The following is a 24,773-nucleotide window of genomic DNA, read 5'->3' as shown; positions in this document are numbered from 1 at the left end:
CCTAGCAAGGCCCTGAGTTCAAACCCCAGCACCACCAAAACAAACAATCCCTTGAAGACTACCTATTTCACTTTAATAAAGTGTCCTCAAAAAAATCTTTATCTATTTGTTTATTTATTGGCAGTACTGGAGTTTGAACTCAGGGCCTCACACTTGCTAGGCAGACATGTTACCACTTGAGCAATACCAAAAAAATTGAGCCCTGTCCTCAAAAATTCTTTAAAAAGAAAAAAAGCCAGACATGGTGACATATGTCTATAATTCCTGCACTCGGACAATGAGTTCTACAGCAAGTTCAAGGCCAGCCTGAACAACAGAACAGTACCCTATCCCAAAAAAGCAAATTCTAAAAGGAATGAAAACTAATTAGCATACTAATGAATTATCTCCCTTCACAGAGGACACTAATACAAGTCAAATCGCTTTCAAATGAACAGGTTCTGCCTACCCAGGTATCTCCGTGAGACAGCGTTACTTATGATATCATCTTAGGAACTTCAAAGTATATGGTTAACAGAAAGGAAACAGGAGATACATCACTGAGTTATCTTTTCAAGAACAAAAACACAGCTGGATACAATGGTACACACCTGTAATCCCAGCTACTCAGGAGGTGAAAATTGGAAGAATCTTGGATCAAGTTCAGTCCGGGTAAAAGTTAGCAAGACCTCATCTTAACAAACAAGCAGGACGTGGTGTTGCACACCCGCAAACACCTACTCTAGAACACAAACATGAGTGGGAAAACTGAAGAACAGTACAACAGAGAAGGTGCTCATTTGGCACTGTGAACAGCATGTGCTGTGAAAGTGTCTGCAAAGAAACACTGACTTGTTCCCTGGCTACATAGTATTCACCTGCCCAAAGAGAACAGGGGGGTATTACAAAACAAGTCACTGCAGGCAGCACAGCCAGTCGGAGGCCAAATTCCCCAGCCTGTCTTGACACTTTTATGACCTGTGTGACCCTGGGGAAGTAACGCAGACTTTCTGTGCCTCCACTTACTTATCTCCACAATAAGGAAAGAGAAAGTCAGGCACTGGTGGTTCAGGCCTGTAACCCTAGTTACGAAGGAGACAGAGATCAGGAGGATCACGGTTTGAAGCCAACCCAGGCAAATAGTTTGAAATACCCTATCTCAGAAATACTCGGCACAATAAAGGGTTAGAGGAGTGGCTCAAGTGTCAAAGTGCTGGCCTCAAAGATGTAAGGCCCTGAGTTCAAACCCCAGTACTAAGGGTAAGAGCAGTGTATACCTCAGGGATTATCAAGACTAGGTGAGTGAAAGTTCGGAAAGCACAATTTAATGAAACAATTCTGTAACTTCCTCAATAAATAATGCACTTGCCCGGAGCCAGAAGCTCTCACACCTGTAATCCCAGCTACCCAGGAGACAGAGATCAGGAGGATCTGGATTCAAAGCCAGCCCAGGCAAACAGGTCTGCAAGACCCTATCTCAAAAAAAAAAAAAAAAAAAAATCCATCCCAAAAAAGGGCAGGGAGGTGCTCTATAAAAGGCCTTGAGGTCATTGTGCCAACCCCATCCCACCCACTACCACACATGAGCAGGATCATCCTGAAGGGCTGCCTCAGAGTCACTATGAATGAATGTCACAGTAAGGAACAAGAGCAAAAAAAGAGGCTGGGAGGTAAAGTGCCATGGTGCAGAGCTGGCCTAGATGTGCAAGGCCCTGCATTCAAGCCCCAGAACCAAAAAAGAAAAGACACATACACTCACACAAAAGAAAAAGCCAAAGAAAGGTCCTCCTTTCTGTAGTCCTGCCTGCCCACAGAGGAAGAGGAAAGCCCATGAAAAGAGCAGCTGGGAGGCCTAAGTTTCATCCCAGGTCAAGACTGCGCTATAGGGGTGTAGTGCTTTCTGTTGCAGGCTGCAGATCTTACACCAACCAGGAAAAGGAACCCATAGGAAAAACGAAGTTCTTAAAACAATCATGTTTTACCAAGACAGAGTAATTCTCTAAATACCAGTCCTAAATTATACGCTGACTTTCTCCTTCACAATTTACAAATCAGTCGTCCTCTCTAGAAAATGGCTCTCCCAAAGGCCTTCAGCAGCAACCACTCTCATAGCCCCTCCACACTTTGGTGCTCTGCCACAACAGCTCAAAGCCTTCCCGACTGCATGTACTGAGTAAGAAAAAGTCAGAAAGTGCCTGCACATGCCACACCATGGGATGAATGACAAAACAGCAGATTAAGTGGAGTCCAGGTCTCAAAAAGTCTATCCCTCCAAAAGAACAATAGATAAACTGGAAAAAAACTGTTCAGAATCAACATCTTCAGAATTATGGACTCGAAGCAAAACAGAATAAACAGAGAACAACCCATGAAAAATCTGCCCAATTTGGGTAGCAGAGCATGATGGTTATCTTACTTGCTTAACATATTCCACCCTTGAAGAAAGCAACCCTCAGTCCTTACTAAGTCTGCTGGTACAGAGTGTGCTTATGGACCAGTTCTCAAGGAACTGTGATTCTATCTTTTGACCTGACTGGTAGGAAGGTAAAATAGTACAACTGTCTGGAAAACAGTTTGGTGATGCCTCAAAAAATAAGAACTGTCACATAACTCAACAATTCCACCCAAAATCTGTTCAAATGAAAACGTGTACACACTTTACCACAGCAGCACAATTCCAATAGACAAAAGAAGGCAACACCAATCTAAATCAAGAGATGAATGAGTTAGGGCTGGTGGAGTGGCTCAAGTAATAGAGAGCCTGCCTAACAAGTGTGAGGCCCTAAATTCAAACCCCAGTACTGCCCGGGGCGGGGAGTGGGGGTGGGGGTGGGGAGGTGGAGAAGAAGAGATGAATGCGTAAACAAAATATTATACAAGGCGTATTATCCAGTCATAAAAAGGAATATATTGTGATTCATCTTGCAACACGTAGAGAGTAAGTAAAAGAAGCATGATTCCACTTATATGAACTGTCCACAACAGTGAAGTTCAGAGACAGAAAAGTGGGTTACTGATCATGAGCAGTTTAGGAAGAACCTAAACTAAGGAGTGACAGTTTCCTCTCAAGATAATAAAAACAGTCTAGAGTTAAGACAGTAGTGGTGGTTATAAAATGGAGCAAAGATGGAAAGAAGGTAAGGGGACCAAGGGAATAACAGGTGGTGAAGTTGCTCAAAGTACACTGTATGCATCCATGACATTATCAGAATAAAACCCCTTTGTACTATTAATGTATGGTAATACAAAATCATTTAAGAAAAGAGCTATAAGAAGTAAAAATTTAAAAATGTTTAAAGCGGTAGACTTTTTATGTGCACTTTATCTCAACTTTTTAAAATATCACTTCATGGTAATAATATCTGACTCAGAATGCTGCATATCCAGTGTATCTCCACTTATGGAAAACTGAAACACTTAAAACTAATTTACAATGGCAGGAAGTAGACTGGTGGATGTCTGGGGCAAAGAGGGAGGGTTAAGGGTCTCAAAAGAACTCTGGGGTGATCAGGATGCTCTCCCCATCACTGGTGTTTATTACATGGAGTAATATCACTGTCAATGCTCAGCCTGCCATTTGTTTCAGAATGGGTGCTTTTATTACCTGAAGTAACACCTATATGAGGGTCACTGAAAACATTCACCAGTGTGCCAGCAAACTATGATTAACAGGAACTGGATGGACCATGTGAACCAATGTACAAGTTAGAAAGACCATGGTAAGGGCGGAGGCTCCAAATCACAACAAGCTGCTCCCAAGGATGCAGTGGCAGGGCCTGACAGTGGGAATCCTGCTGGGAGCCAGTAATTCCTCCACAGTCACCTGCTGCTGTCCTCCAAAAGTTGTCACTACTGAGGAAAGACCAAGGGAAAACAGTGATACTCACAGGGAAGGAAAAAAGAAATTATCTGAAATGATTTGACTTTTTAAGGTTTAATCAAAACAAGGACTGGCACCAGTGGCAAATGCTTGTAGTGACAGCTACTGAAGAAGACATGATACAGGCTGAACTAGGCCAAAAGCAAGGCCCCATCTCAAAAATAACCAAAGCAAAAAGGGCTGGAGGTGTGGCTCAAGCAGCAGAGCAACTGCCTAGCAAGTGCAAGGCCCTGAGCTCATGCCATTTATTTATTTTGTACTGGGGTTTGAACTCAGGGCTTCATGCTGCTAGGTAGGCACTCTATAACTTGAGCCACTCCACCAGTAGGCCCTGAGTTCAAACCCCAGTACTGTAAAAATAATAACAACAATAATTATCATTGTAACTATCAAAATAAAATATAACTAATTTTCTTCTTCAAAATGTATACTCTTTAGCTGAGTGCCAGTGGCTAATGTCTGCAATTCTAGCTACTAGGGAGTCAAGAAATCAGTAGAACTGCAGTTCCAAGCCAGCCACCCTGGCAAATAGTTCACAAGACCCTATCGTGAAAAAAACCCATCACAAAAAACGGGCTGGTAGAGTGGCTCCAGGTGTAGGCCCTGAGTTCACAAAATAGGGCTGGCAGGACGACTCAAGGGGTAGAGGGCCTGCCTAGCAAGTATAGGCCCGAAGTTCAAACCCCAGTACCACAAATATATATTTGCTAGACAGTATGTAGGATTTGTTTCTCAGCAAATATTGTACTTTTGATGATATTTTGCCAGACTTTCACTTTTTCTATAGTTCCATTAGGAGACTAAACATCACTCTGGCATGTTCAGACATATCCCATGGTACAAAGAAGTTGTTTAATTCAAAAGCATTTCTTTAAACAAAGTCCAAATTTGCCTCACCTTAAGATAGCAAAATCAGATCTGGGAAATAAACCTATAGCATATGTTCTACATCCTAAAAATACTTTGAATCCAATCTATACCACTACATAACATCAACCCACGTTCAGTTTTTACTGATTGCAGTAATCAACTAAGTGGTCTTCCTTATCTAGACATCCTGTGATACTAGGATCTGGGAGATCAAAACTATTTTTATAACACACTATGACATGCAAGGAGGGTAAAAAAAAAGGTGGCACCTTAGCATGAATCAGGGCAGTGGCTCCAAGACGTAACACAGGCACCACATTCTACATTGAAACAGAAACCTCTGCATTAATCTGCAAAAACTAGCTTTATTACATTTTGACATGAGACTACGTATCATTTTAATACCAAGACAAGTGTGCATAAAGTTCAGTTACTACATACCAAAGCACAATGGTTCAAGAACGAAGTACCCACAATAATCTGAGGTAGCTTTTATTGGGAAACCTAGTTATATTTGTTCAATGACAAGCCATGGTTACTTTAAAAACACAACAGCATTTGTTGTCAATTATAAAATATGGGTTTTAAGCAAAAATAATTTTTTTAAAAAAACTGCAATGTTGGAAAATATGCATCTCAGCCTCCACTTTGACTAAGATTGAGAACAGATTCAGCATCACTCTTAACAATTAAAACCTGGGCAATAAGCTGGGCAGTAAGGTGTGGCTTAAGCAGTAGAGCACCTGACTAGCAAGCACAAAAAACCCCAGTCCCCTGGACACAAGTAATGACAAAGTGATTCTCAAGAGACAGATAGCTAGCTGGATGCGTGTGGTTGAGTTCATGCCTGTAATCCCAGCTACTCAGGAGGAATTTATCAGGAGGATCCTGATTCAAAGCCAGCCCTGGTCAAATAGTTCATGAAGCCCTATCTTGAAAGTATAAAAAACGCTGGCAGAATGGCTCAAGTATGAAACACTGAGTTCAAACACTAGCGCTGCCAAGTTAAAAAAAAGGGGGGGGGGGCACGGGAGGGGGTAGATGTGGTGAGTTCTCAGATTCTAGAGGCTGAGCGTGGTCTTGCTGACTTGGGAGTATGAAAATGGGATTCTAGAGAAGTCAAAGTAGTTAGTTTGCAGGGAAGACCACAAAGGAGAGTGCTGCACAAAGAACTCCACAAACATCTCCTCCACCCTCAGGAACTGAGCCAAGTACTAATCAGAACATGGGTTTCAGGAAACCACCTAAGGTGGGGTGGAGGGGACCCACCTGAGGGAACCCACCCAAAAAAGAAGAGGACAATCCTCACACAGGCAGGAAGACAATAACATAAGACTGGAAACAGGATTTGCTCCCCTAATAGTAGTAAGGAAAACTTACCCCAGATTAAATTCTACTTTGGTCTTGTCTAACACAACTTGAAATAAAGTACTGAAAGAACCAAACTATTTCAAAGTAGCTCAACTGTATCCCAGAACAAATATCTATAGCAACACAAGAATATTCAGCAATCCAAGCATTGGTGGCTCCTACCTGTAATCCTAATTACTTGTGAGGCTGAGATCAGGAGGATCACAATTCCAGAACAGTCTGGGCAAATACATTGTTCCAGAGATCTTATATCCAAAATAACTAGAGCAAAACGGACTGGAGCTGCATAGCAAACGCAAAGCCCTGAGTTCAAAAAACAACAACAACAAAAAAAAATTCAACAATAGACAAGGTAAAACTAATGTCTGACATACAATCAAAAACTAGCAGACCTGTAAAGAAGCAGGACAATGTGGGCAACATTTTTCAAATTAAGCAACAATTGCTTGATAAGAAAAATCAATCAATAAAAACCTACAACTGACACAGTGACACAACCGACAAAGCGACAAAGCTATGAAAAGATCCTGTATTTGGAAGAAACTACAGACTGGGCAAGCTGAATAGACACACAGAAGATGAAAAAAAGGAACCACATAAAACTTCTTAAAATGAAAACTACAAAATATGAGATTAAATACTGAGAAAAGCTGGGCATGGTGGCACCTATTTGTAATCCTAGCACTTGGGAAGCTAAGCTAGGAGAACTATGAATTGGAGGCCAACCTGAGGAACACAGTGAAACACTGCCTCAAATAAACAAACAAATAAAATAACACTGAAATAAGAACATCTGGTACAGTAAGTAATGAGTTTGGAGACAGCAAGAAAAGTTACCCAACATAAGACACATAGAGAAAAAAGAACTTCACTGTGCTGTGTGACAGTTTAAGCAACCTCATGTAAATGGAAGTGTAATCTCCAAAAGAGGAAATACGGAAAAATTATTTTTAAAATGTGCCAAAACATCCAAAATTTAGTGAAAACTACAAAAGTCTAACAAACCCCATGCACAAGAAAACGAAGAAGACTGGAGAAGAGGGGCTCAAGTGGTAGAGAGCCCGCTTTGCAAGTGTGAAGTTCAAACCCCAGTCCCACCCTCCCCGCCAAAAAAAAGAAGAAGAAAAAGAAAACTATAGGAAGGTACAACATAATCAAACTGATTAAGTATCTTACACAGCATCCAGAGAAAAATTTAAAAATATTTCACATAACACACAGAGAAACAGAGTTAGATGGCAATAGACTCTTCCCTGGAAACAACAGAAGTCAAAACTCAGTGGATTTACAGGAAGAAAAGAATGAAAAGTTCTCAATTAAGAATTCCTTAACAAGTGCAAATACCTTTCAAAAAGCAAAGGCAAAATAAGCATATTCTGAGACAAACAAAAGCTGAAAGTATTCATCACTAGCAGTCCACCATAAGAAATACTAAAGGAAGTCCTTCAGACAGAAGGAAAATGAAAACAGGCTGAAATCCTTTGTGTAGATACACAAAGGAATGAAGAACACTAAAAATGAAAACAATCCAGTTTTGCTGCCACTTAACTGCCCAAAAGTCACAGAAACTGCTATTTGTACCATATGACTTATGTTACCTAACATCTTTAAGTCCAGATTTTAAAAAAATCTGCATCCCTGAACTACGGAGCTAGAGGTATAGCTCAGTACACACATGATCACAGCCCTGGATTTGATCTTCAGCACTGCACGTACACACACACACACACACACACACAAACAAGTGTTGGGAGACTACAGTAACTGTACAAGAGGCACAAAAACTACACTGTGAGAAAATATATTAACCATAAAGTGATGCTTTTATGAACACTTGGAGGCTGGGAAAAGGGATTTACAGACACATTACAGATGATACATCCCATGATATATTCCCAAAGACTACTAACAGAAGATCCTTGGAAGAGTTACACAAGAACTGTATCACATGCTTCCACTTTTCCTTTACATGTGATAATTCTGAAAAAAAAATTACTTATTAAATGGTTCTTATCATTACAAATATGTATTTACATGGCCTTAACAGAAGCATATAACCTATTAATACAATCCTACCAATTCAAATACTTCTTTGTACAGGTACAGTGAAGCCTGCCTGTGGTCCCAGCCACTCGAGGCTAAGATGGGAAGATTCTTGAGCCCAGGGGTTCAAGGTGAGCTGGGGCAACATAGTGAGACCTGTCAAAAAACAACAAAAAGCTGAACACTGGTGGCTCAAGCCTGAAATCCTAGCAACTTGAGAGGCTGAGATCATGAGGATTGAGGTTTGAGGTCAGCCAAGGCATAATAACCAGAGCAAAATGGACTGGAGGTGTGGCTCAAGTGGTAGAGTTGCCCACTTTGCAAGTACAAAGTCCTGAGTTCAAACTAGTTCCTTCCCCCACCAAAAAAAATTCTCTTTCATTTTTGGTAGTCTCTTCTTTTCAGAACCAGGTAGTGGCTTACACCGGTAAACCTAGCTACTTGGGAAGTAGAGATCAGGAGGATCGCAGTTTGAAGCCAGCCAGGACAAATAGTTGTCCAGGTGGCCACAAACAGACATAAAGACCAATGAAACTGGAGAGAAAACTCAAAAACAAACCTAGAAGGGTATCAACTCCATCCAGTGAGGAAAGGACAGTCTTTCAATAAATGGTACTAGGAGAACTGGGTATTCACAAGCAAAATAATGAAGTTGGGCTCATACTTTTCACCACTGACAAAAATTAACTTATGATTTATAAAGGTCTAAAATTAGGTTGAATGAAATGACTCACATCTGTAATACCAGCTATTAGGGAAGCAGAGATCCAGAGGATTACAGTTTGAGGACAGTCTGAGCAAAAAGTTAGTGAGACCCAATTTCAACCAAAACAGCTGGGTGTAGTGGCACATGCTTGTCATCCCAACTACATGGGAGGCCACTGGCAGGAGGATTGTAGTGCAGGCCTGCCCTGGCAAAAACTCAAGACCGTACCTGAAAAATAACTAAAGCAAAAAAGTGCTGGGTGGAGTAGCTCAATTGGTAGAGCACCTGCCTAGCAAGAATGAGGCTTAAGTTCAAATTCTAGAGCCACCAATTTCAGGACAGGCATTGTTAGAAATAAAGTCAGTGGTGGTCCATTTTCATTTCAAGACAGAGCATTTGACCGTAGCTGCTTGTTTGCTTATCAGCTTACAGATGCTGGGGTACGGACAACTGATAAAGGAACTTAAACTGGGTGGGGTAAATCACCATATAGAGTGAGGGAATGGGTTACGTGCCAGAAAGCACAAATCACATGGAGACCTTCCCGCCACAGAGGCAGATATAGCCTGCCCCTAAAATCTGACCAGTCCCAAGAGGCATATCTTAAATAACCCAATAGGAGGACTGGTGGAGTGGTTTAAGTGGTAGAGTGCCTCCCTAGCAAGCATGAAGCCTTGAGTTCAAACTCCAGTACCATCAAAATAAATAAATAAATAACCCAATAGGAATTAGGTGATGTTCAGCAAAAAGAATGTAAACTACACAGTACTCAGGCAATGAGAACTGGGGGGAGGGACTTGTGCACTAGACAACAGAATACTTAAGCTTCCATGGTCTCTGCTTAGACTGGCATCCAACCTTGCAAGGTCCCCATTAAAGTCTCATTTTCACTGTACTCCACCTGTCTCTGAGTCCATCCTTTGAGTTTGGATAGGGAGAGTATTTCTCACAGGCGTGATGGCCTTAATTCAGATAGGAAAACAAACTAAAAGCAGAAAGACTGGGGATATGCCTTAAGTGGTATATTGCTTGCCAAGGCCCTGACTTTAATTTGCAACAAAACAACAAAAAAAAGTAAAGGTCCAAACCCTAACAAAAGTGGTAAAGTTTCAGACTCCCACAGGTTAGAGAAAAATTCTACAGTTTTACATAAAATCCTAGAAAGCTACCAACAAATGACCAGGAATCAAATAGGGAGGGGTCTGCAAAACCTTTGCAAGGGACAAGACAGTATATCTGTGACTGCCCAAACACACTTCCCACCCACAAGCCACAAGAAACCAGAGGGAATGCCCGCTCCTCAAGCACTCTACCACCAAATTCTCCTGAATTTCTTGCACGCACAGGGTTCTTACTTCCAATGTAACCTAAGCAAAGAAGCAGCATGGTCACCAATCACATTTTAAATGTAAGGACGCTGATCACAACAAGGGCCAGGAGAATGAGATGCTGGCAGAACCTACCTTTGCTGACAATTCAACTTTCTAAAATGGTAATGATTCTCTTTTTTAATTTATCTAAAGCTTGGAGACTTACTTCACATTTATGTGGAATGTCTGTAATAGGCAAATCCATAGAGAGAGTAGAATGCCAGTGCTCAGAGAATGAGGGCAATGGGGCGGAAGTCACTGCACACAAGTACTGGGTTCCTTCTTAAGAGAACCGTGATGGTGATGTTCTGTGATCAGATGGTGGTGATAAGTGCACAACACAATGAGAATGCTAGAAACCACTGCATCGTGTACTCCAAATGGTGACTTTTCTGAGATGTAAACCATGTCTCATCTAACAATCTCAACAAGAAATTTATCACCCAACAAGGTAAAATTAGCAATGTGTGGCATCCAATAAAAACTTGCCAGACATGTAGAAAATACAATCTATATGAAGAAAAAAGAAACAATCAACTGAAACCAACTAAGAACCAAAATTGGTGCTAAAATCTAGACAAAAACAGTGACAGTTACTGAACCTCGGCTCCATGTTCAAAAGATCAGATATGAGAAATAAAACAGACAACTCAGGAACAGTCAAATGCACAAGGCAAGAAATAGGGAGGTGGGCACCCATCCAGCACTTTGATGTGTGCAAATCTCCATGCCAAGTTTCCCTGGGCTCATCTCCAGTCTCCTCCCCTCCTGGAAGTCAGTGGATGGGGCTGAAAGTCCCAAGCCTCTCATCACTTGGTCTTTCTAGTTACCAGCTCAGTCCATTAGCTTAAACTCTCCTGGGATCCGAATGGAGCTCATTATGAAAAACAAAAGGCACTCCTATCACTCAAGACTTCAAGGGTTTTAGGAATTCTGTGCCATTAACAGGGGAAAGGTGAATGGCAAAAATTAAAATATATTTCTATACCAAAGTCTGTTAAACCAAATAGCTAGAATTAAATTAAGTATTCATGGTTGGAGGTATATCTCAAGCAGTAGACCAGCTTGTGTAAAAACCCTGAGTTCAAACCCCAGTACTACCAAAAAAAAATAAATTAAGTATTCATAACACCTAATTTTAATGAAAAGATTTTTCAATTTTTTCTTCAGATGGAAGATTATTAAACCAGTATTTACATTTTTCCTCCACCTTTGAGTAGCTCAAAGTAAAATGAAGAATGATTTGCAACTATTCCACTGAATAACTACCCCCAATTTATATGCTGCCACATTTTTACTTTTTTTTGGGGGGAGGGGTAGTACTCAGGGCCTCATCTCATACTTGGTAGGCAGGCACTCTATCACTCCAGCCACACCCCCTGCCATTTTCCTGCTTTGTTATTTTTTAGGTAGGGTCTTACATTTTCTGCCAGGGGCTAGCTTTAGACCTTGTTCCTCCTACGGAGGCCTCCTGTGCAGCTGTGATTAAAGATATCCCCCACCACACCCAGCTAATATCAATTCTTATTTACCAAAAAAAATTGATTCACCCATGGTCATAGTTTATAAATTAAGAGTCAATCCCATCTACAAGTTCTGCCAACGGAAAAGAGGCTGAGAGGAGAGCACTGTGTGAAACACAGTGAAAGCACACAGCAGGAAAGCATATTTATGCAAGTATAAGGTAAATGCATGTCAGTGTAAGGAGAGGATGAAGTGACCAAGCTAAGGACAGGCAGCCACGGATGGTTTCTGTCCAAACCCACACAGGTAGGTGGGGAAACCAGTTAATCCGTAAGGTTCAGGAGGGAGAAAAAGAAAATATTCACGTGAAAACAAAGAAACCAATACCCTCCCTTCTACATTTGCAATACAAAAACAGAAAAAGATTATTTATTTGTTATTTATTTATGCATTTTAGAAAGAGTCTTGCTGTGTAGTACATTCACTATAAAACTCACTATATAGCCCAGCTTGGCCTCAAACTTGAGATCCTCCTGCCTCAACCTCCAGAGTATTGGGATTACAAGTGTACACCATCACGTCCACCTTGTAAAAGCGCTGTTGAACCTCCAAACTAGAAACTATCTGGAAGTTCTAACAACTTCCTTATCACAGCCTTTGAGTAGCAGCTGAATGAAAAACCTAAAAGCCAACTAACTTGAAGTCTCGTATCATGGAGTGGTCTCACATTCCTAAGGAATTCAAGTCTGAAACAGATGAACTGAGTTTCACAAGACAGCAAGAACTCACCATGTCCTGAAGAGCCAAACAGGCCTTAAGAAAAAGCTTCACAAAAAAGCATTAAACAATAAGTAAAGCTTCACAAACAAGGTACCATGTAGATGTCAAAAGTACATTTAATTCACTACCCAAATCAGATACCGTCAATTCACACGTAACCTCACAGAAAAGAGGAAAAAGACAAACACTCCTCTAGCAGAGAATTTCAAGTCTTATGTACGTAATTATCAGTTCTTGTCCCCCACGTGCACAGTAACCCATGTTGCTGCCCAGGTCAGCCAGTGAAATGGTGTCTTGCCAAATGCTACTTTTATCTCAGTTTTTTGTAAGCTACAGTCATTCTCCTCCAGGAAGCACCTCATTACAATTAGTAGTGTTCCTCACTCACCAGGCATAAAGCACTGCCCATGCTGAAAACAAAACTCTGTGACAGGCGAGCTGGCAAAGCCCATCTGAGTCTCCTCCAGTCCTACTGTTCAAGTACTGCTTGTAAAGATGCTCCTGAGAACACTTGGGGATCAGAACAGAAACGTAATATGACAGCACATCTTGGGGTTGTGGATTCAAAGACAATTTCTCATTCTTTTTCTAAGGCTGAAGCCGATGTGGATGCTGCCAAATAAACCAACCTAGGACACAGTAGCAACAGCTATGAAAGAAAGACAGAAGAACAGGAAGCAATCAAGGACACTGAGTTTGCACCTCTATGCTCCAAACAAGGAGGGCCTATACTTGTGGATCTGCATGAGTTCAGCAGAGGGTACCCTTATGGTTGGTGTCTCTAAAGTCAATGCAATATTAAGAGATCCTGGACACATTTGCAAGAAGAACACCACAGTGAACACAGGCAACATGGAAAGGAAGGAAGGTGTTTCACATGCCAAGGCCTCCAGACCAGGGGTATCTGGCTCAGTAGACTTCCCACAAACCACCTTTCTCTGCTGAAATATTACTAAGTGAACCTTGAGAGGGCTACAGGTTTATAAAACTGCTTTTAATTTCAGGGAGGGAGGGAAGGAGGAAAAAAGGAAAGGGGAGTGGGGAGAGGGAAGGAAAAACGGACCTCTCAGACATATACAATAAACTCATCAATGGCAGGAAGGAAACTCCTGACAGGTTACTGTTATGAACGCAATAACACCGCATTTTCTCAAGTCCAGTTAATGGCTATGCTGTGCAAAGCACTTAAATATTTACCAGGAAAATGACACTCTTTTATCAGACATCCATCAGGAGGGTGCTGACCCTGGTGCTTCATACTTGAGGATACAGAGCATCACACATTGGAAAAAATAGTTAAATAAAAGAAGGTTATGACAAAGAACAGTAAATTATTACCAGAGGGCAAAGAGCGCTGTGAGGCAAGGATGACAGCCTGACCAAGAGGAAGCAGAAGTCACAGGTAGTAATCTCACCACTGGGAAGGCAGTGGCAAGGAGGACCTAGAATTTGAGGTCAACCTGGGCTACACAGTAAGAGCCCATCTCCAAAAAAAAAAAAAGAGGGAGGGAGGGAGGGAAAGAAGGCACAAGTTCCTTTGATTAGCTGCTGAAGCTGCTCAGGAAGAACATGACAAATGGCCAGTGCTGTCCAACGTCCTCAAGAGAACAAGTCAAGGCACAACCCGCTCAACAGAACCCAGGCTCAGGAGGTGTGGCGTTCACACCTGTAACCCCAGCACTCAGGAGACTGGGGCACATAACTGTGTCTCCAAAAAAAAAAAGTAACCCAGGTCAGAAATGCGAAAAGCTTCAGCAAAGATCACAGTGACAAGCCTGTCCTCATTCACAGGGAGAGCCAATCTGCTGTCTGCAGGATGGAGGAGGAAAAAGAGGCTCAGGGCTAGACCTCCCCCAGATTTGCGGACCACCACATCATCTCATCCTTCACAAACAGTGCAGAAGCATGGGGTGAACATCACAAAGGCAGAGAGAGGGCAGTCCAGGAGCTCCTTCCACCCAACCTGTGACCATCAGTCTCGGTTCTTCTCCCACCTTTCCCAGTAGGCCCGAGAGCATGTGCAAATAGAGGGAGAAAAAGAGAAAGGCTTGCCCAAGACTGACACGTCAGAATCTGGGAAAGAAAGTTCTAAAGAGCACCTCATGCCAGGGAATCCTGAAAGGTGATCTCAGCAATCCCCACTGCTTGGTGCCTTCACCTTGTCTCACCACCTCCCCTTGAGTCAGGGTGACAGGACCAACAGAACATGGCAAAGGCAGTGGAACATGTCTTCCACAGTTAGGTTACAGGAGGTGGCAAGGTTGCTGTGATGTCACTCCCATATCTGTATTATATTATTTAAGACTCATTCTTGGCAGGAACAAAAGACTCTCACTGCAGTGCTTGCTTCAGACCCACATATACTAAAATTGGAACAATACAGTGATGATTAGCGTGGCCCCTGCACAAGGATGACACACAAATTTGTGAAGCATTCCATATTAAAAAAAAAAAAAAAAAAGACCCTCACTGCAGCAGGCTTAGAAGTGAGCTGCCATACTGCAAGTTCACTAATGGCAGCCCTCAGGCAGGTGCCTATAAGAGTGCCTCAAGGTGTAGGCCCTGAGTTCAAACCCCAGTACTTGGGGGGGAAGGCATGGCGGGGAAGAGCAGCCATCAGAGAAAGACAACAAGAAAACAGAGTCTTCAGTCCTGTTAATAACCTGAGAGAATGTCAAGAGTGGACTACTCTCCACTTAACCCACTTAAACCTCTAAATTGCCACCTGGCCAGACCTGAGCAGAGCACCAGCCAGGCTGCACTCAGGCTCCCAACCCACAGAAGACATGATACCACAATTGTGTGCTGTTTCAAGCTATCATGTCTGTGATTCATCATGTGATTCACTCTCATGCTGACACTTTCCACACACAAATGACAAGGGGTTACAGAACCAAAGGGGGGGGCACCAATTCTCCCAGGAATTGGTCCAAAGGAAGACATATGCTTTATAACCTACTGCTGATACCCATCATGCCAACCAAGCTGAGATCAACTTCTTTATAACTGACCTTGTAGCTTGAAACAATTACTATATTTCAAGACATCTTTTAATAAATTCAACAGAATGCTGCTTTATAGGTTAAAATATACTACCAACTTTAATCTCAGAACAATGCACAATGGCCCAAAATTCACTGAGCATAGTTCGAAAAACTCTAACTCCAAATCTAATGTCGACCGTCGAACATAAATTCACATTACGAGCTCACTGGTTTTGTCAGCTAGTTGTCCCCCATCTCTCCTGGGCAGTGTGCAAGACTATTCCTGACCTCTCTTCCTACCCCAGCTAGTGCAGTGAGATAAAGACCTCAATTAAAATGGTTGGCAGTGGGCACTCTCACAGTTCAGAACAAATTTTAACAGTCATTCAAGGAGCAATTTTTCAACAGACCCTCCTGACTGCACTCTGTAGGAGATAACCAAAAAAAGGCTGAAGAGTTCTTAGACTGTCACTAGGAATGGAGACACACACTAACTCACAGGTAAACAGAAAAGCCATGAGCAAACTAGAGGACAGAAGCCCATACGCACTTAAGGTGGAGAGAGAAAACTCCAGGTCCTAATGCTCTTGTGATCAAACTGGGATAAGAAAAGAGGACGACTCAGTGCCCCACCCCCCTCAAGCTGTGCTGCTGTTGCCAACTCAGAAAGCTCCATTATAAAAGCTATGTAACCTAGCACTCGATTAGCAGTTGCTAACACACTCCACTGTTTCTATAGCAACCAGAAACTATAAAGCACCCAGTTTTACATAAAAATTATTCTCTATTACAATGATATATAGTTCTTTGTCAAAATCTGTAGTGTTACTAAGTAGGCAACATCTATATAATTAACATTAATAGTAATTATTTACTGACCACCCATACAAAACAGTCATTTTTACTTAAATTCTAAACATTTATTATGTTCACATCAGAAGTCTGAAATTACTTTATGATAAACACTAGCATTAAGGGATTGTTAGGCTCTGGCAGAGTGTCTCAAGTGGTAGCATGAGACCCTGAGTTCAAATCCCAGTGCAGAAAGGGGAGGGGAGGGGGGAGGGGAGGGGAGGGAAGGAGAGGGGAGGGAAGGAGAGGGGAGGGGAGGGGGGAGGGGAGGGGAGAATGTTAGTAGTCCCACTTTTAAACTGAGAAATAGCACAAGAGCAAGTCAATAAATGATACAATTATAAACAAATCAAAATTTTGCCTGCTTTAATATCTACATAGAGCAAGAAAGGTCCACAGAAGTTTGAAGAGTAAGGAACATAAACATAACTGAGTAAAACAATGATGGAAAGGGTGAAAATACAAAAATTATGGGAATGAAAAAAATTTCATTCTCACATCAAAATGCCACATTAAAAATTCAACTCAGGTGCATCAACTCATCACAAAAAATGGAATCAAACTGAAAAGTCCCCCATTTTCAACATGCTAAAGCTAATTCTTGTCACAGCCTTAACAACAATATGGTTATACTTCCCCATCAGACAGAATCAGAACTCTTAACTGGAAGAATGTTAATACCTCAGAGCACCCTCTAATTCTAGGTCATTTATAAAATGTTAAAGTGAATGCTTTTTAACAATGTAATTCATATGTCAACAAGAGGAAATACAAATCAAAACCTGGCCATACTAGGAAAGGCATCAGGACCAGACAGGCAGATCCAACTACCACACCTGCCTCTGACCAGCAGGGCCAGGCTGCAACGCCCTCCTGACTCAGCCAAGCAAGGCTTCCTAACCCAGCAGTAACAGATGCAGAGACCATAAGCCATAGTGATTAGCCTCCCCCAAAAGCCAACCACTGATGATTTCTTTCAGAAAGAGACCCTAGTACCATGTTCCCACCACTGCCCCCATGACCATCTGCCAGTCAGTGCACAAGCTGAAAAGGCTAGAGCTGGCCATGGCCCACTCCTCACAGAAGCACAAGGCTGCCATCCTCTCTCAAGCTCCCTATTTCTCTCCCAAATCCATGTGGACTTCTGGAAATTCCATTAACTTCAGAGAGGACTGTCCAAGAGCCACCTTCTCCTTTCTCCAGACCCAAACACCTTTAGTGAGAACACATACAATGGTTTTAAAGTTGAATGAAACCAAGAAAAGAGGATCATCCCACACACAATGTTTATGCTCACCTATTCTTTGTCAGCTGCTACTCTGCATAGTGGCAAGCTAAATTCATGACAAGTGTTAATAGCATCAACTTTTCAACCAAGAACTTTGTCAGCATTTTTTATACAGAAACAGAACCTCTACAAAGTCCAAACATCCACCATACAACAGCCCCTCATTCTGAGAAGCCTTTCATCCTCAAGAAGGAAAACTAATTGTCATCCTTTGATGTCAAAAATGACCTTCCAAGACAAGTAGAACACAGAGACACAAAGAATCTTAAAAAACAAATCATGGGCTGGAGGAGTGGCTCAAGTGGTACAGCACCTACCTAACAAGCCTGAGGCCTTGAGTTCAAATCCTAGTACAGCCCCCCCTCCAAAAAGAAAAAACACAAAGCTGGACACCAGTGACTCACATCTGTAATTCTAGCTACTTGGGAGACTGAGATTGAGAGAACCACAATTCCAGGCCAGCCCAAATAGTTCAGGAGACCCCCATCTCCAAAATAACCAGACCAAGGGCTGAGGTGTGGCTCAAGCAGTGTGCCTGCTTTGCAAGCATGAAGCCCTGAGTTCAAACCTCAGTCCCACAAAAAAAAAAAAAAAAAAAGTCTTCACAGATTATTGGTAAGTGTATGAGCCAATACAACCATGACTGAAAGCAATCTGACAAAACCAGAATTTTAAATACCTATAACCCTTGCCCCAGCAATTCTAAGAATGTAACTTACACTTATACAAGCATATGCAAAGGACATTATCATGTCACAGTAAAACAGTGGAAACAAGTAAATGTCCATCAGCCACAGACAAGTTAAGCCAAGCTGTCAAACACACTCATGTTACGATAAAAGCAGCTCCATATTAACAAAATAAATTCCAAGAAAAAAGTAAGAAAAACAAGGTACAGAATGGTGCACATCTACCACTTATGTCAACAACCTCATATATACATACCCTTCCACACAAAAGATCCACCCCTACAAGGTTCTGGAAGGCTGGGGATCAGTAGCAAAGACTTCTCCAAAACAGAAAGTGCACTGGATGCCAGTGGTTCACACCTGTAATCCTAGCTACTCAGGAAGCAGAGATCAGGAGGATTGAGGTTCACTATCTCAAAAACATCCAACCCAAGAAAGGGCTGGGGGAGTGGCTCAAGTGGTAGCACACATATCTAGCAAGTGCGAGGTCCTGAGTTCAAATCCCAGTACAACCCAAAAAAAGTGCAAGGATAAAAGAAAAAGAAAATTAAACTCTGTAAATAACAGAATATAAAATTTTAGTCATCACAATAGAATCTACTAAATCAGCATGTAGTCTTAAGAGCCCTCAGAAGATAAACTTGTTTTCCCATTTGATCTCAAAATAATCCCCACCAAACTCCAAGATTTTTAATAGTGAAATTCCTTACTTAGTAAAAACGAACCCAATAATAAAATAACAGTAATAAAATCAGAAGTAAACCACTTAACATATACACTCAAAACGGTTTTTTGCTTTTCATTTGTTTCAGGTACTGGGTACTGAACCCTGAGCCTTGCGCATGCTAGGCAAGTACTCTAGGTCTGAGCTGCATCCCTGGCCTCTACCATGTTTTTAACTCACTGTATTCCCTATAATGACCCAAACTACAGATCCTCTCCTTGCTGCCCTGTGATCTGGCTCTTTTAAATCCAGAGCTGAAGTGTAGAAAAGATAGACATCCTTCTGACTTCAGAATCACTCTGGCAGTCTCATCTTACAATATCACAAAATGCAAAACACACAGAACAGTTTACAGACATACACAGACAAGATCACAAGATTTGGTGACAAGCTGTAATGCACAAAGCTCATTAAGGTTGGGGTGAACAGGGGACGGGGTGGAAACCTGTCCCATGAGCATCTACAAATGAAGCAAAGTGTCTAGGCAACACCATGAGAAAAGCCCTCTCTGGTCTCACCTTGGTCTTAGGAATCGTAAGACAAAATTAGCTTAACTTGCTAAATTTACATCTCAGAGATAAAGAATAAAAGCATCAAAGTATTTCCCCAATATCTTCATTACTAAAATGTCAAACACAGAGAAGGTGAAAGACTGACATGATGTACATGAGCTAACCTTCACCTAAACTCAAGTATTTGCACTGTGCCTCATTTCTATGTTTTGCTGATGCACTTAAGTGTGGCTGTCATCACACCTTGCTTCAGCAAACACTTCCTAAAAACAGAACAATACCCTAAAATAACCACAAAATCATTATCATGCCTGAGCAAATTAACAAAACCTGTAAATATCATCTGATATCCAGTTTAAGTGCCCTAGTGTTCCCAAACACTTTTTTAAAGTTGTTTTTGTTCTCTACCTCCAAACCAGGACCCAATCAGTTTTCCTACTGTATATGGTCATTAATACATACTCGGATTAAACATCTGATAAGAATATCTCATAAATGCTTCAAGCTTAATCACATGGTTAAGTGGGGGACACTAACACATACTCTAACACAGATGAAACTTGAAAACATTATGACAGGTGAAACCAGCCAGATGAAAAGAACATGGTATGATTCTTATATGAGGTACCTAGAGTATAAACTTCAGAGACAAGAAGTAAAACAGTGGTCACTGGGGTTGGGGAGTCAAAAGTGGGGAACTGCAGTTTAATGGCTACAGGGTTTCTGTGTGGCTAAAAGGCTCTGGAAATAGATAGTGTTAATGGTCACAGAATCATGTACTTAATGCCACTGAGCTCAGCATTTATAAACTGGTAAAAGGAGCCAGGTATGGTGATGTCTGCCTGGCACTTGAAAGGTGAAGCAAGAGGATCTCGAGTTCAAGGTCCTAGGCTAAACATCAAGACTGTCTCAGAAAAAAAAAATTCATTTAAGCATTGTCAAGCACACCTGTAATCCCAGCACTTGGGAGGCCAAAAGGCAGAATTGTGAATTTGGGGCCAATGTGGACTACATAGCAAGACCCTATTTCAAATGCCACCACCAAATTTAAAAAAAAAAAAAAACAAAAAACCAACTGGTCAAAGGGCTGGGTATAGTTTAGTGGTAGAGAGCTTCCCTAGCATGCACAAGGCCTTGGGTTCAATCCCCAACACCACCCAAAAAAAAGACAAAAAAAGTTCTTAAAATGGTAATTTTTATGTACCACAATAAACATTTCACAATAAATATTTTAAAAGGGAGAAAAACTTTATGACTACAGATCAAGGTGACAGCCCCCAAATCTATAAAGAATAGTTGAAGGGGGCCCTACAGTTCTAGTATCTGACATCACCTTTCTTAACTAGCCTCTTCCTGCTACACCTAAAGATGCCTCTTCACTGAACTACATGTCTGGTATAAAGTGCTTAGATATGAGCATGACACATGACTAGACCTTTCTGGAGAAGGAGAATGAAGAGCAAGGATGCTGTGCCAAAGCCATTATCTTTCTTCTTCAACACACTTGAAATGTGACCTTGCTAGATGTCAGAGCCTTGAAGAAAGTTTGGGACTATTTAACCAAGTCATCATTCTCTGTTCATCTCTTCAAATTTTCAAATTTTCCGAGCAATGATAATGGACATCTCTGGATATGACCGGGCTTTGTGGGAAAACAGGTCACAGTAAGACAGCTCTGGAAACAGTAAATAGGACTGACAAATTTTAAAATTAGACCTAATATTTATTTCTTGGTATGTTATCCTTTACTTATTACTTATTACTTTGAGAGAACCCACCCCCCCAAAAAAATGAGATAAACAAAAAAGGAAAAAACAACCTAATGTGAGGAGAGCTTAATAAACAAATTTTGTGCTTTTGTTTTTTCAAGAATAGTTCAAGCAGAGTCTCCTTTTAATACACAAAGGCCAGGGTACAGCCAATGTGGCTAAGCCTGCCTGGACTGGACTTGGGAAGTAGAGGCACAAGCAGGCCCTTCCAGGCTAGCCAGCACAGCAGAGAAACACTCTCTGTGGTCTTGATGACCCACTGTTACAGCCAGGGTCTGAGAACCAGGAATATACGAACAGTCACCCTAACATACATCATGAGTGCACCAATGAAAAGGAAAGACAGACAAAAACTGAAAGATCAAGAAAAGGAAACTGCTGAAGTTCATTTTCCTTTCAAAATTCCTCAAATCTATATAAAGCATCCTACTTTAAAGAAAGACTGTTAACCATCCTACAGTTTCTATACCACACATTCTCCCCCAGCCGCCTGAGTTAGCACCCAGAGAGCATGGATGTCTCACACCAATTGCCCCAAAAAGCAATCTGGACATCCTTCTTGTATAAGCAACTAAGCAGTATACAAATGTCAGCCAGCACGAAACTGTCTTCGCACTTCAAACTCTCCTCCTCTCCTTGGTGGAGAGCAGCTCTCCTGCAACAAATGCAAACTGTCCTTGTAGCAGGGCTCACTGGGGTTTCTCACAAACAAGTCTTCATGCATAATGAAAACCCCTTAATCCCACAACTTAACATTAAGGAGGGACATCTCACCAATTCTCGTAATGTAGCCTAAGATGAACTTGAACTCACAATCCTCCTGCCTCAGCATCTCAAGTGCTAGGATTATGATCGTGTGCCAAAATGAAACCTTAATTAAAACAACATTTTTCAAAGATGGGCCATAAAGAAGCTGAAATTGGGAAAAAAATAAAAAAGGAAGGAAGGCAGGAAGAAAGGAAGGAAGGCAGGCAGGCAGGGAGGGAGAGAGGGAGGGAGGGAGGGAGGGAGGGAGGGAGGGAGGAAGGAAGGAAGGAAGGAAGGAAGGAAGGAAGGAAGGCAGGCAGGCAGGCAGGAAGGCAGGCAGGCAGGCAGGCAGGAAGGCAGGAAGGCAGGCAGGCAGGCAGGCAGGCAGAAAGGCAGGCAGGCAGAAAGGCAGGACAGACGGACTTGGATCTTCTGGGCTTGCCACCTGTTTAAGAATTAAATAACCACACACTTTTGGTAACTGCATGAGCAGTGGGTTCCCTTCTCCCAGAGCAGTAACAAGTCAGGACACAAGCCCAACCCAGTCCTTTAGAATCACAGTCCTCAAGTCTAGGTGGCAGACAGTTAGTTAGCCTTAGGAAAAGGTAATGCCACCAGAAGATCATTAATTACAGGGAGATTTATCTCCTGTACAGAATCAATGTAGCTTGATATAAAAATACTTTATTACTTAGGAATAACTTTTAATAAAACTGAGGGCTATTTAAAGCAGCCTTAAAAGCCACTTCCCTAGATCAATCAGCACTTGATGCTTGCTTATGTAGTAAATTCTGTTGGGTAGACTCATGAAATTTTTACCTTCTACATTTCTGTTCAATCCCACTGGGGACTGAATCCAGCACCCACTCCCACACACTAGGTTAAGCATTCTACCACTTGAGCTATGCCCCTAGTCCTTTTTTGAGTATTTTGTTTCTGAAATAGGGTCTCACTAACTTTGCCCGGGCTGGCCTCAAACTCACCATCTTCCTGCCTCAATGCCTAGAACTGAGATTTACAGGCATGAGCTACAACATCAGGCTTTGTTTACCTTTTACATTATCGGTGGATACACACAAACTGATAGTCTCAAGGGCAGATGTGAAAAAAGAAGCACAGGTGGAGTCAAGACATGGCAACAAGGCTTCAGAGGGAGGCACCAGAGTACGCCCCCAGTAAGCGTGCTGGGAAAATTTGCCAACCTCACCCTGAACACCACTCTGAGCCTGAGTTGTGCCTCGTTAGTTAACTTCCTTATTAAACAAAGCTTGTGAAACAAGGAGTAGGCAGAAAACATCACAAACTAACATTTATAACTGGAGTTTTACATTCTAGGGTATTTCTATTACCTAATCACATTTGAGAAACAGGCCTATATGGGAATGAAACCTAAAGCCACAATCTTACCCACACTGCACCTATCAGTGACATGCTAGAGCATGCAAGTGTGGTATAAGATCCAGATGAGGCAGCTACTGGCAGAGGGGGAGCCATCCTATAAGAATCTACTCACAGGGCCCAGGTGTAGCTCACTGGGAGAGAACATGCTCAGCATGTGTGAGGCCCTGAGTTCAATACCCAGCACCAAGTGGGGGATGGGTTAGTCTACTCAGAAGTTAGCCTCAGAACAGGGCTGGTGGCTCACATCTATAATCCTAGCTACTCAGGAGGCAGAGATCAAGAGGATCGCAAGTCAAAGCCAGCCAGAGCAAACAGTTCACAAGACCCTCTCTCAAAACAAACCCATCACAAAAAAGGGTTGGTGCAGTGACTCAAGGTGTAGGCCCTGAGTTCAAACCCCAGTGTAGGAAGGGAGGGGGGGAAAGGAGTTAACCTCAGCTGGGTGCCAGTGGCTCACGCCTGTAATTCTAACTACTTGGGAAGCTTGAGACCAGAAGGATCAAGGTTCTAGGCCAGTCCAGCCAAATAGTTTGTGAGACCCTCATCTCCAAAATAACCAGAGCAAAAAAATTGGACTGGCGGTGTGGCTCAAGCAGTAGAGCACCTGCTTCCGTAGGGGTGAAGCCCTGAGGTTCAATCCCCAGTTCACCAAAAAATAAAAATGAAAAAACTGAGCTATGGGCTAGAAGTAACATCCTCATGCCAGGCTATCTACAGAACAAACATATTACTGTTAATCCATTTGCTGCAAATCTCTCCCCTCCCTTTTCACATCCACAACCTACTTCTACCTCCTCCTGGAGGTAGGGGTGCCATTTTCAAAACAAGGTGAAGCTTGGAACAGTAATTCTAGAATGCAGTACCTTGTCCCTGCTATTTAATGTTCTACCATGTTTTTAGGTTTGAGACAACTTCAGTCTCAGAGCAGCATTTGAGGGTGGGAGGCAGATTGTTTCCCTTCACTCTAACCATCCAGGAAAGACATTTTGAAAAAAAAAAAAAAAAATCTTTGATTAGTCCACTGTTGTTTTGTTTTTTTTAATTGTTGTTGTGGAGTTTTTTGTTTTGTTTTTGTGGGATTGGGGTTTGAATTCAGGGCTTCACCCTTGATCTACTGCTTAAGCCACACCTCCAGTCCATTTTGCTCTGGTTATTTTGGAGATGGGAGTCTCACAAACTGTTTGCTCAGACTGGCCTTAAACTTGATCCTCTCAATCTCAGCCTCCCAAGTAGCTAGGATTACAGGTGTGAGCCACCAGCACCCAGCTACTCCATTGATTTTAAAGTATTTCTATTTAGCTTGATTCACTGAAAGCATAGCCTTCAAAAGTACCCCTGGACAAC

The 24,773-nt window shown here is 42.0% G+C and overlaps 1 protein-coding gene and 1 non-coding gene across 5 annotated transcripts in view; one reads left to right on the top strand and one right to left on the bottom strand.

The window, feature by feature from the left end:
- Ankrd11 (ankyrin repeat domain containing 11) overlaps nt 1-24,773 on the bottom strand; it is a 181,286-nt gene that overhangs the window by 140,366 nt on the left and 16,147 nt on the right. The gene's annotated exons all lie outside the window — the stretch shown is intronic.
- Nucleotides 14,803-14,909, top strand: LOC141417642 (U6 spliceosomal RNA). The gene has a single exon (XR_012442293.1). It is a non-coding gene; the product is annotated as a U6 spliceosomal RNA (small nuclear RNA).

Source organism: Castor canadensis, chromosome 15 (genome assembly GCF_047511655.1).
Source record: "Castor canadensis chromosome 15, mCasCan1.hap1v2, whole genome shotgun sequence".
Classification (NCBI taxonomy): domain Eukaryota; kingdom Metazoa; phylum Chordata; class Mammalia; order Rodentia; family Castoridae; genus Castor; species Castor canadensis.
Note: the sequence above shows the minus strand (reverse complement) of the source record. Positions and strands in the feature narration are given on the sequence as shown.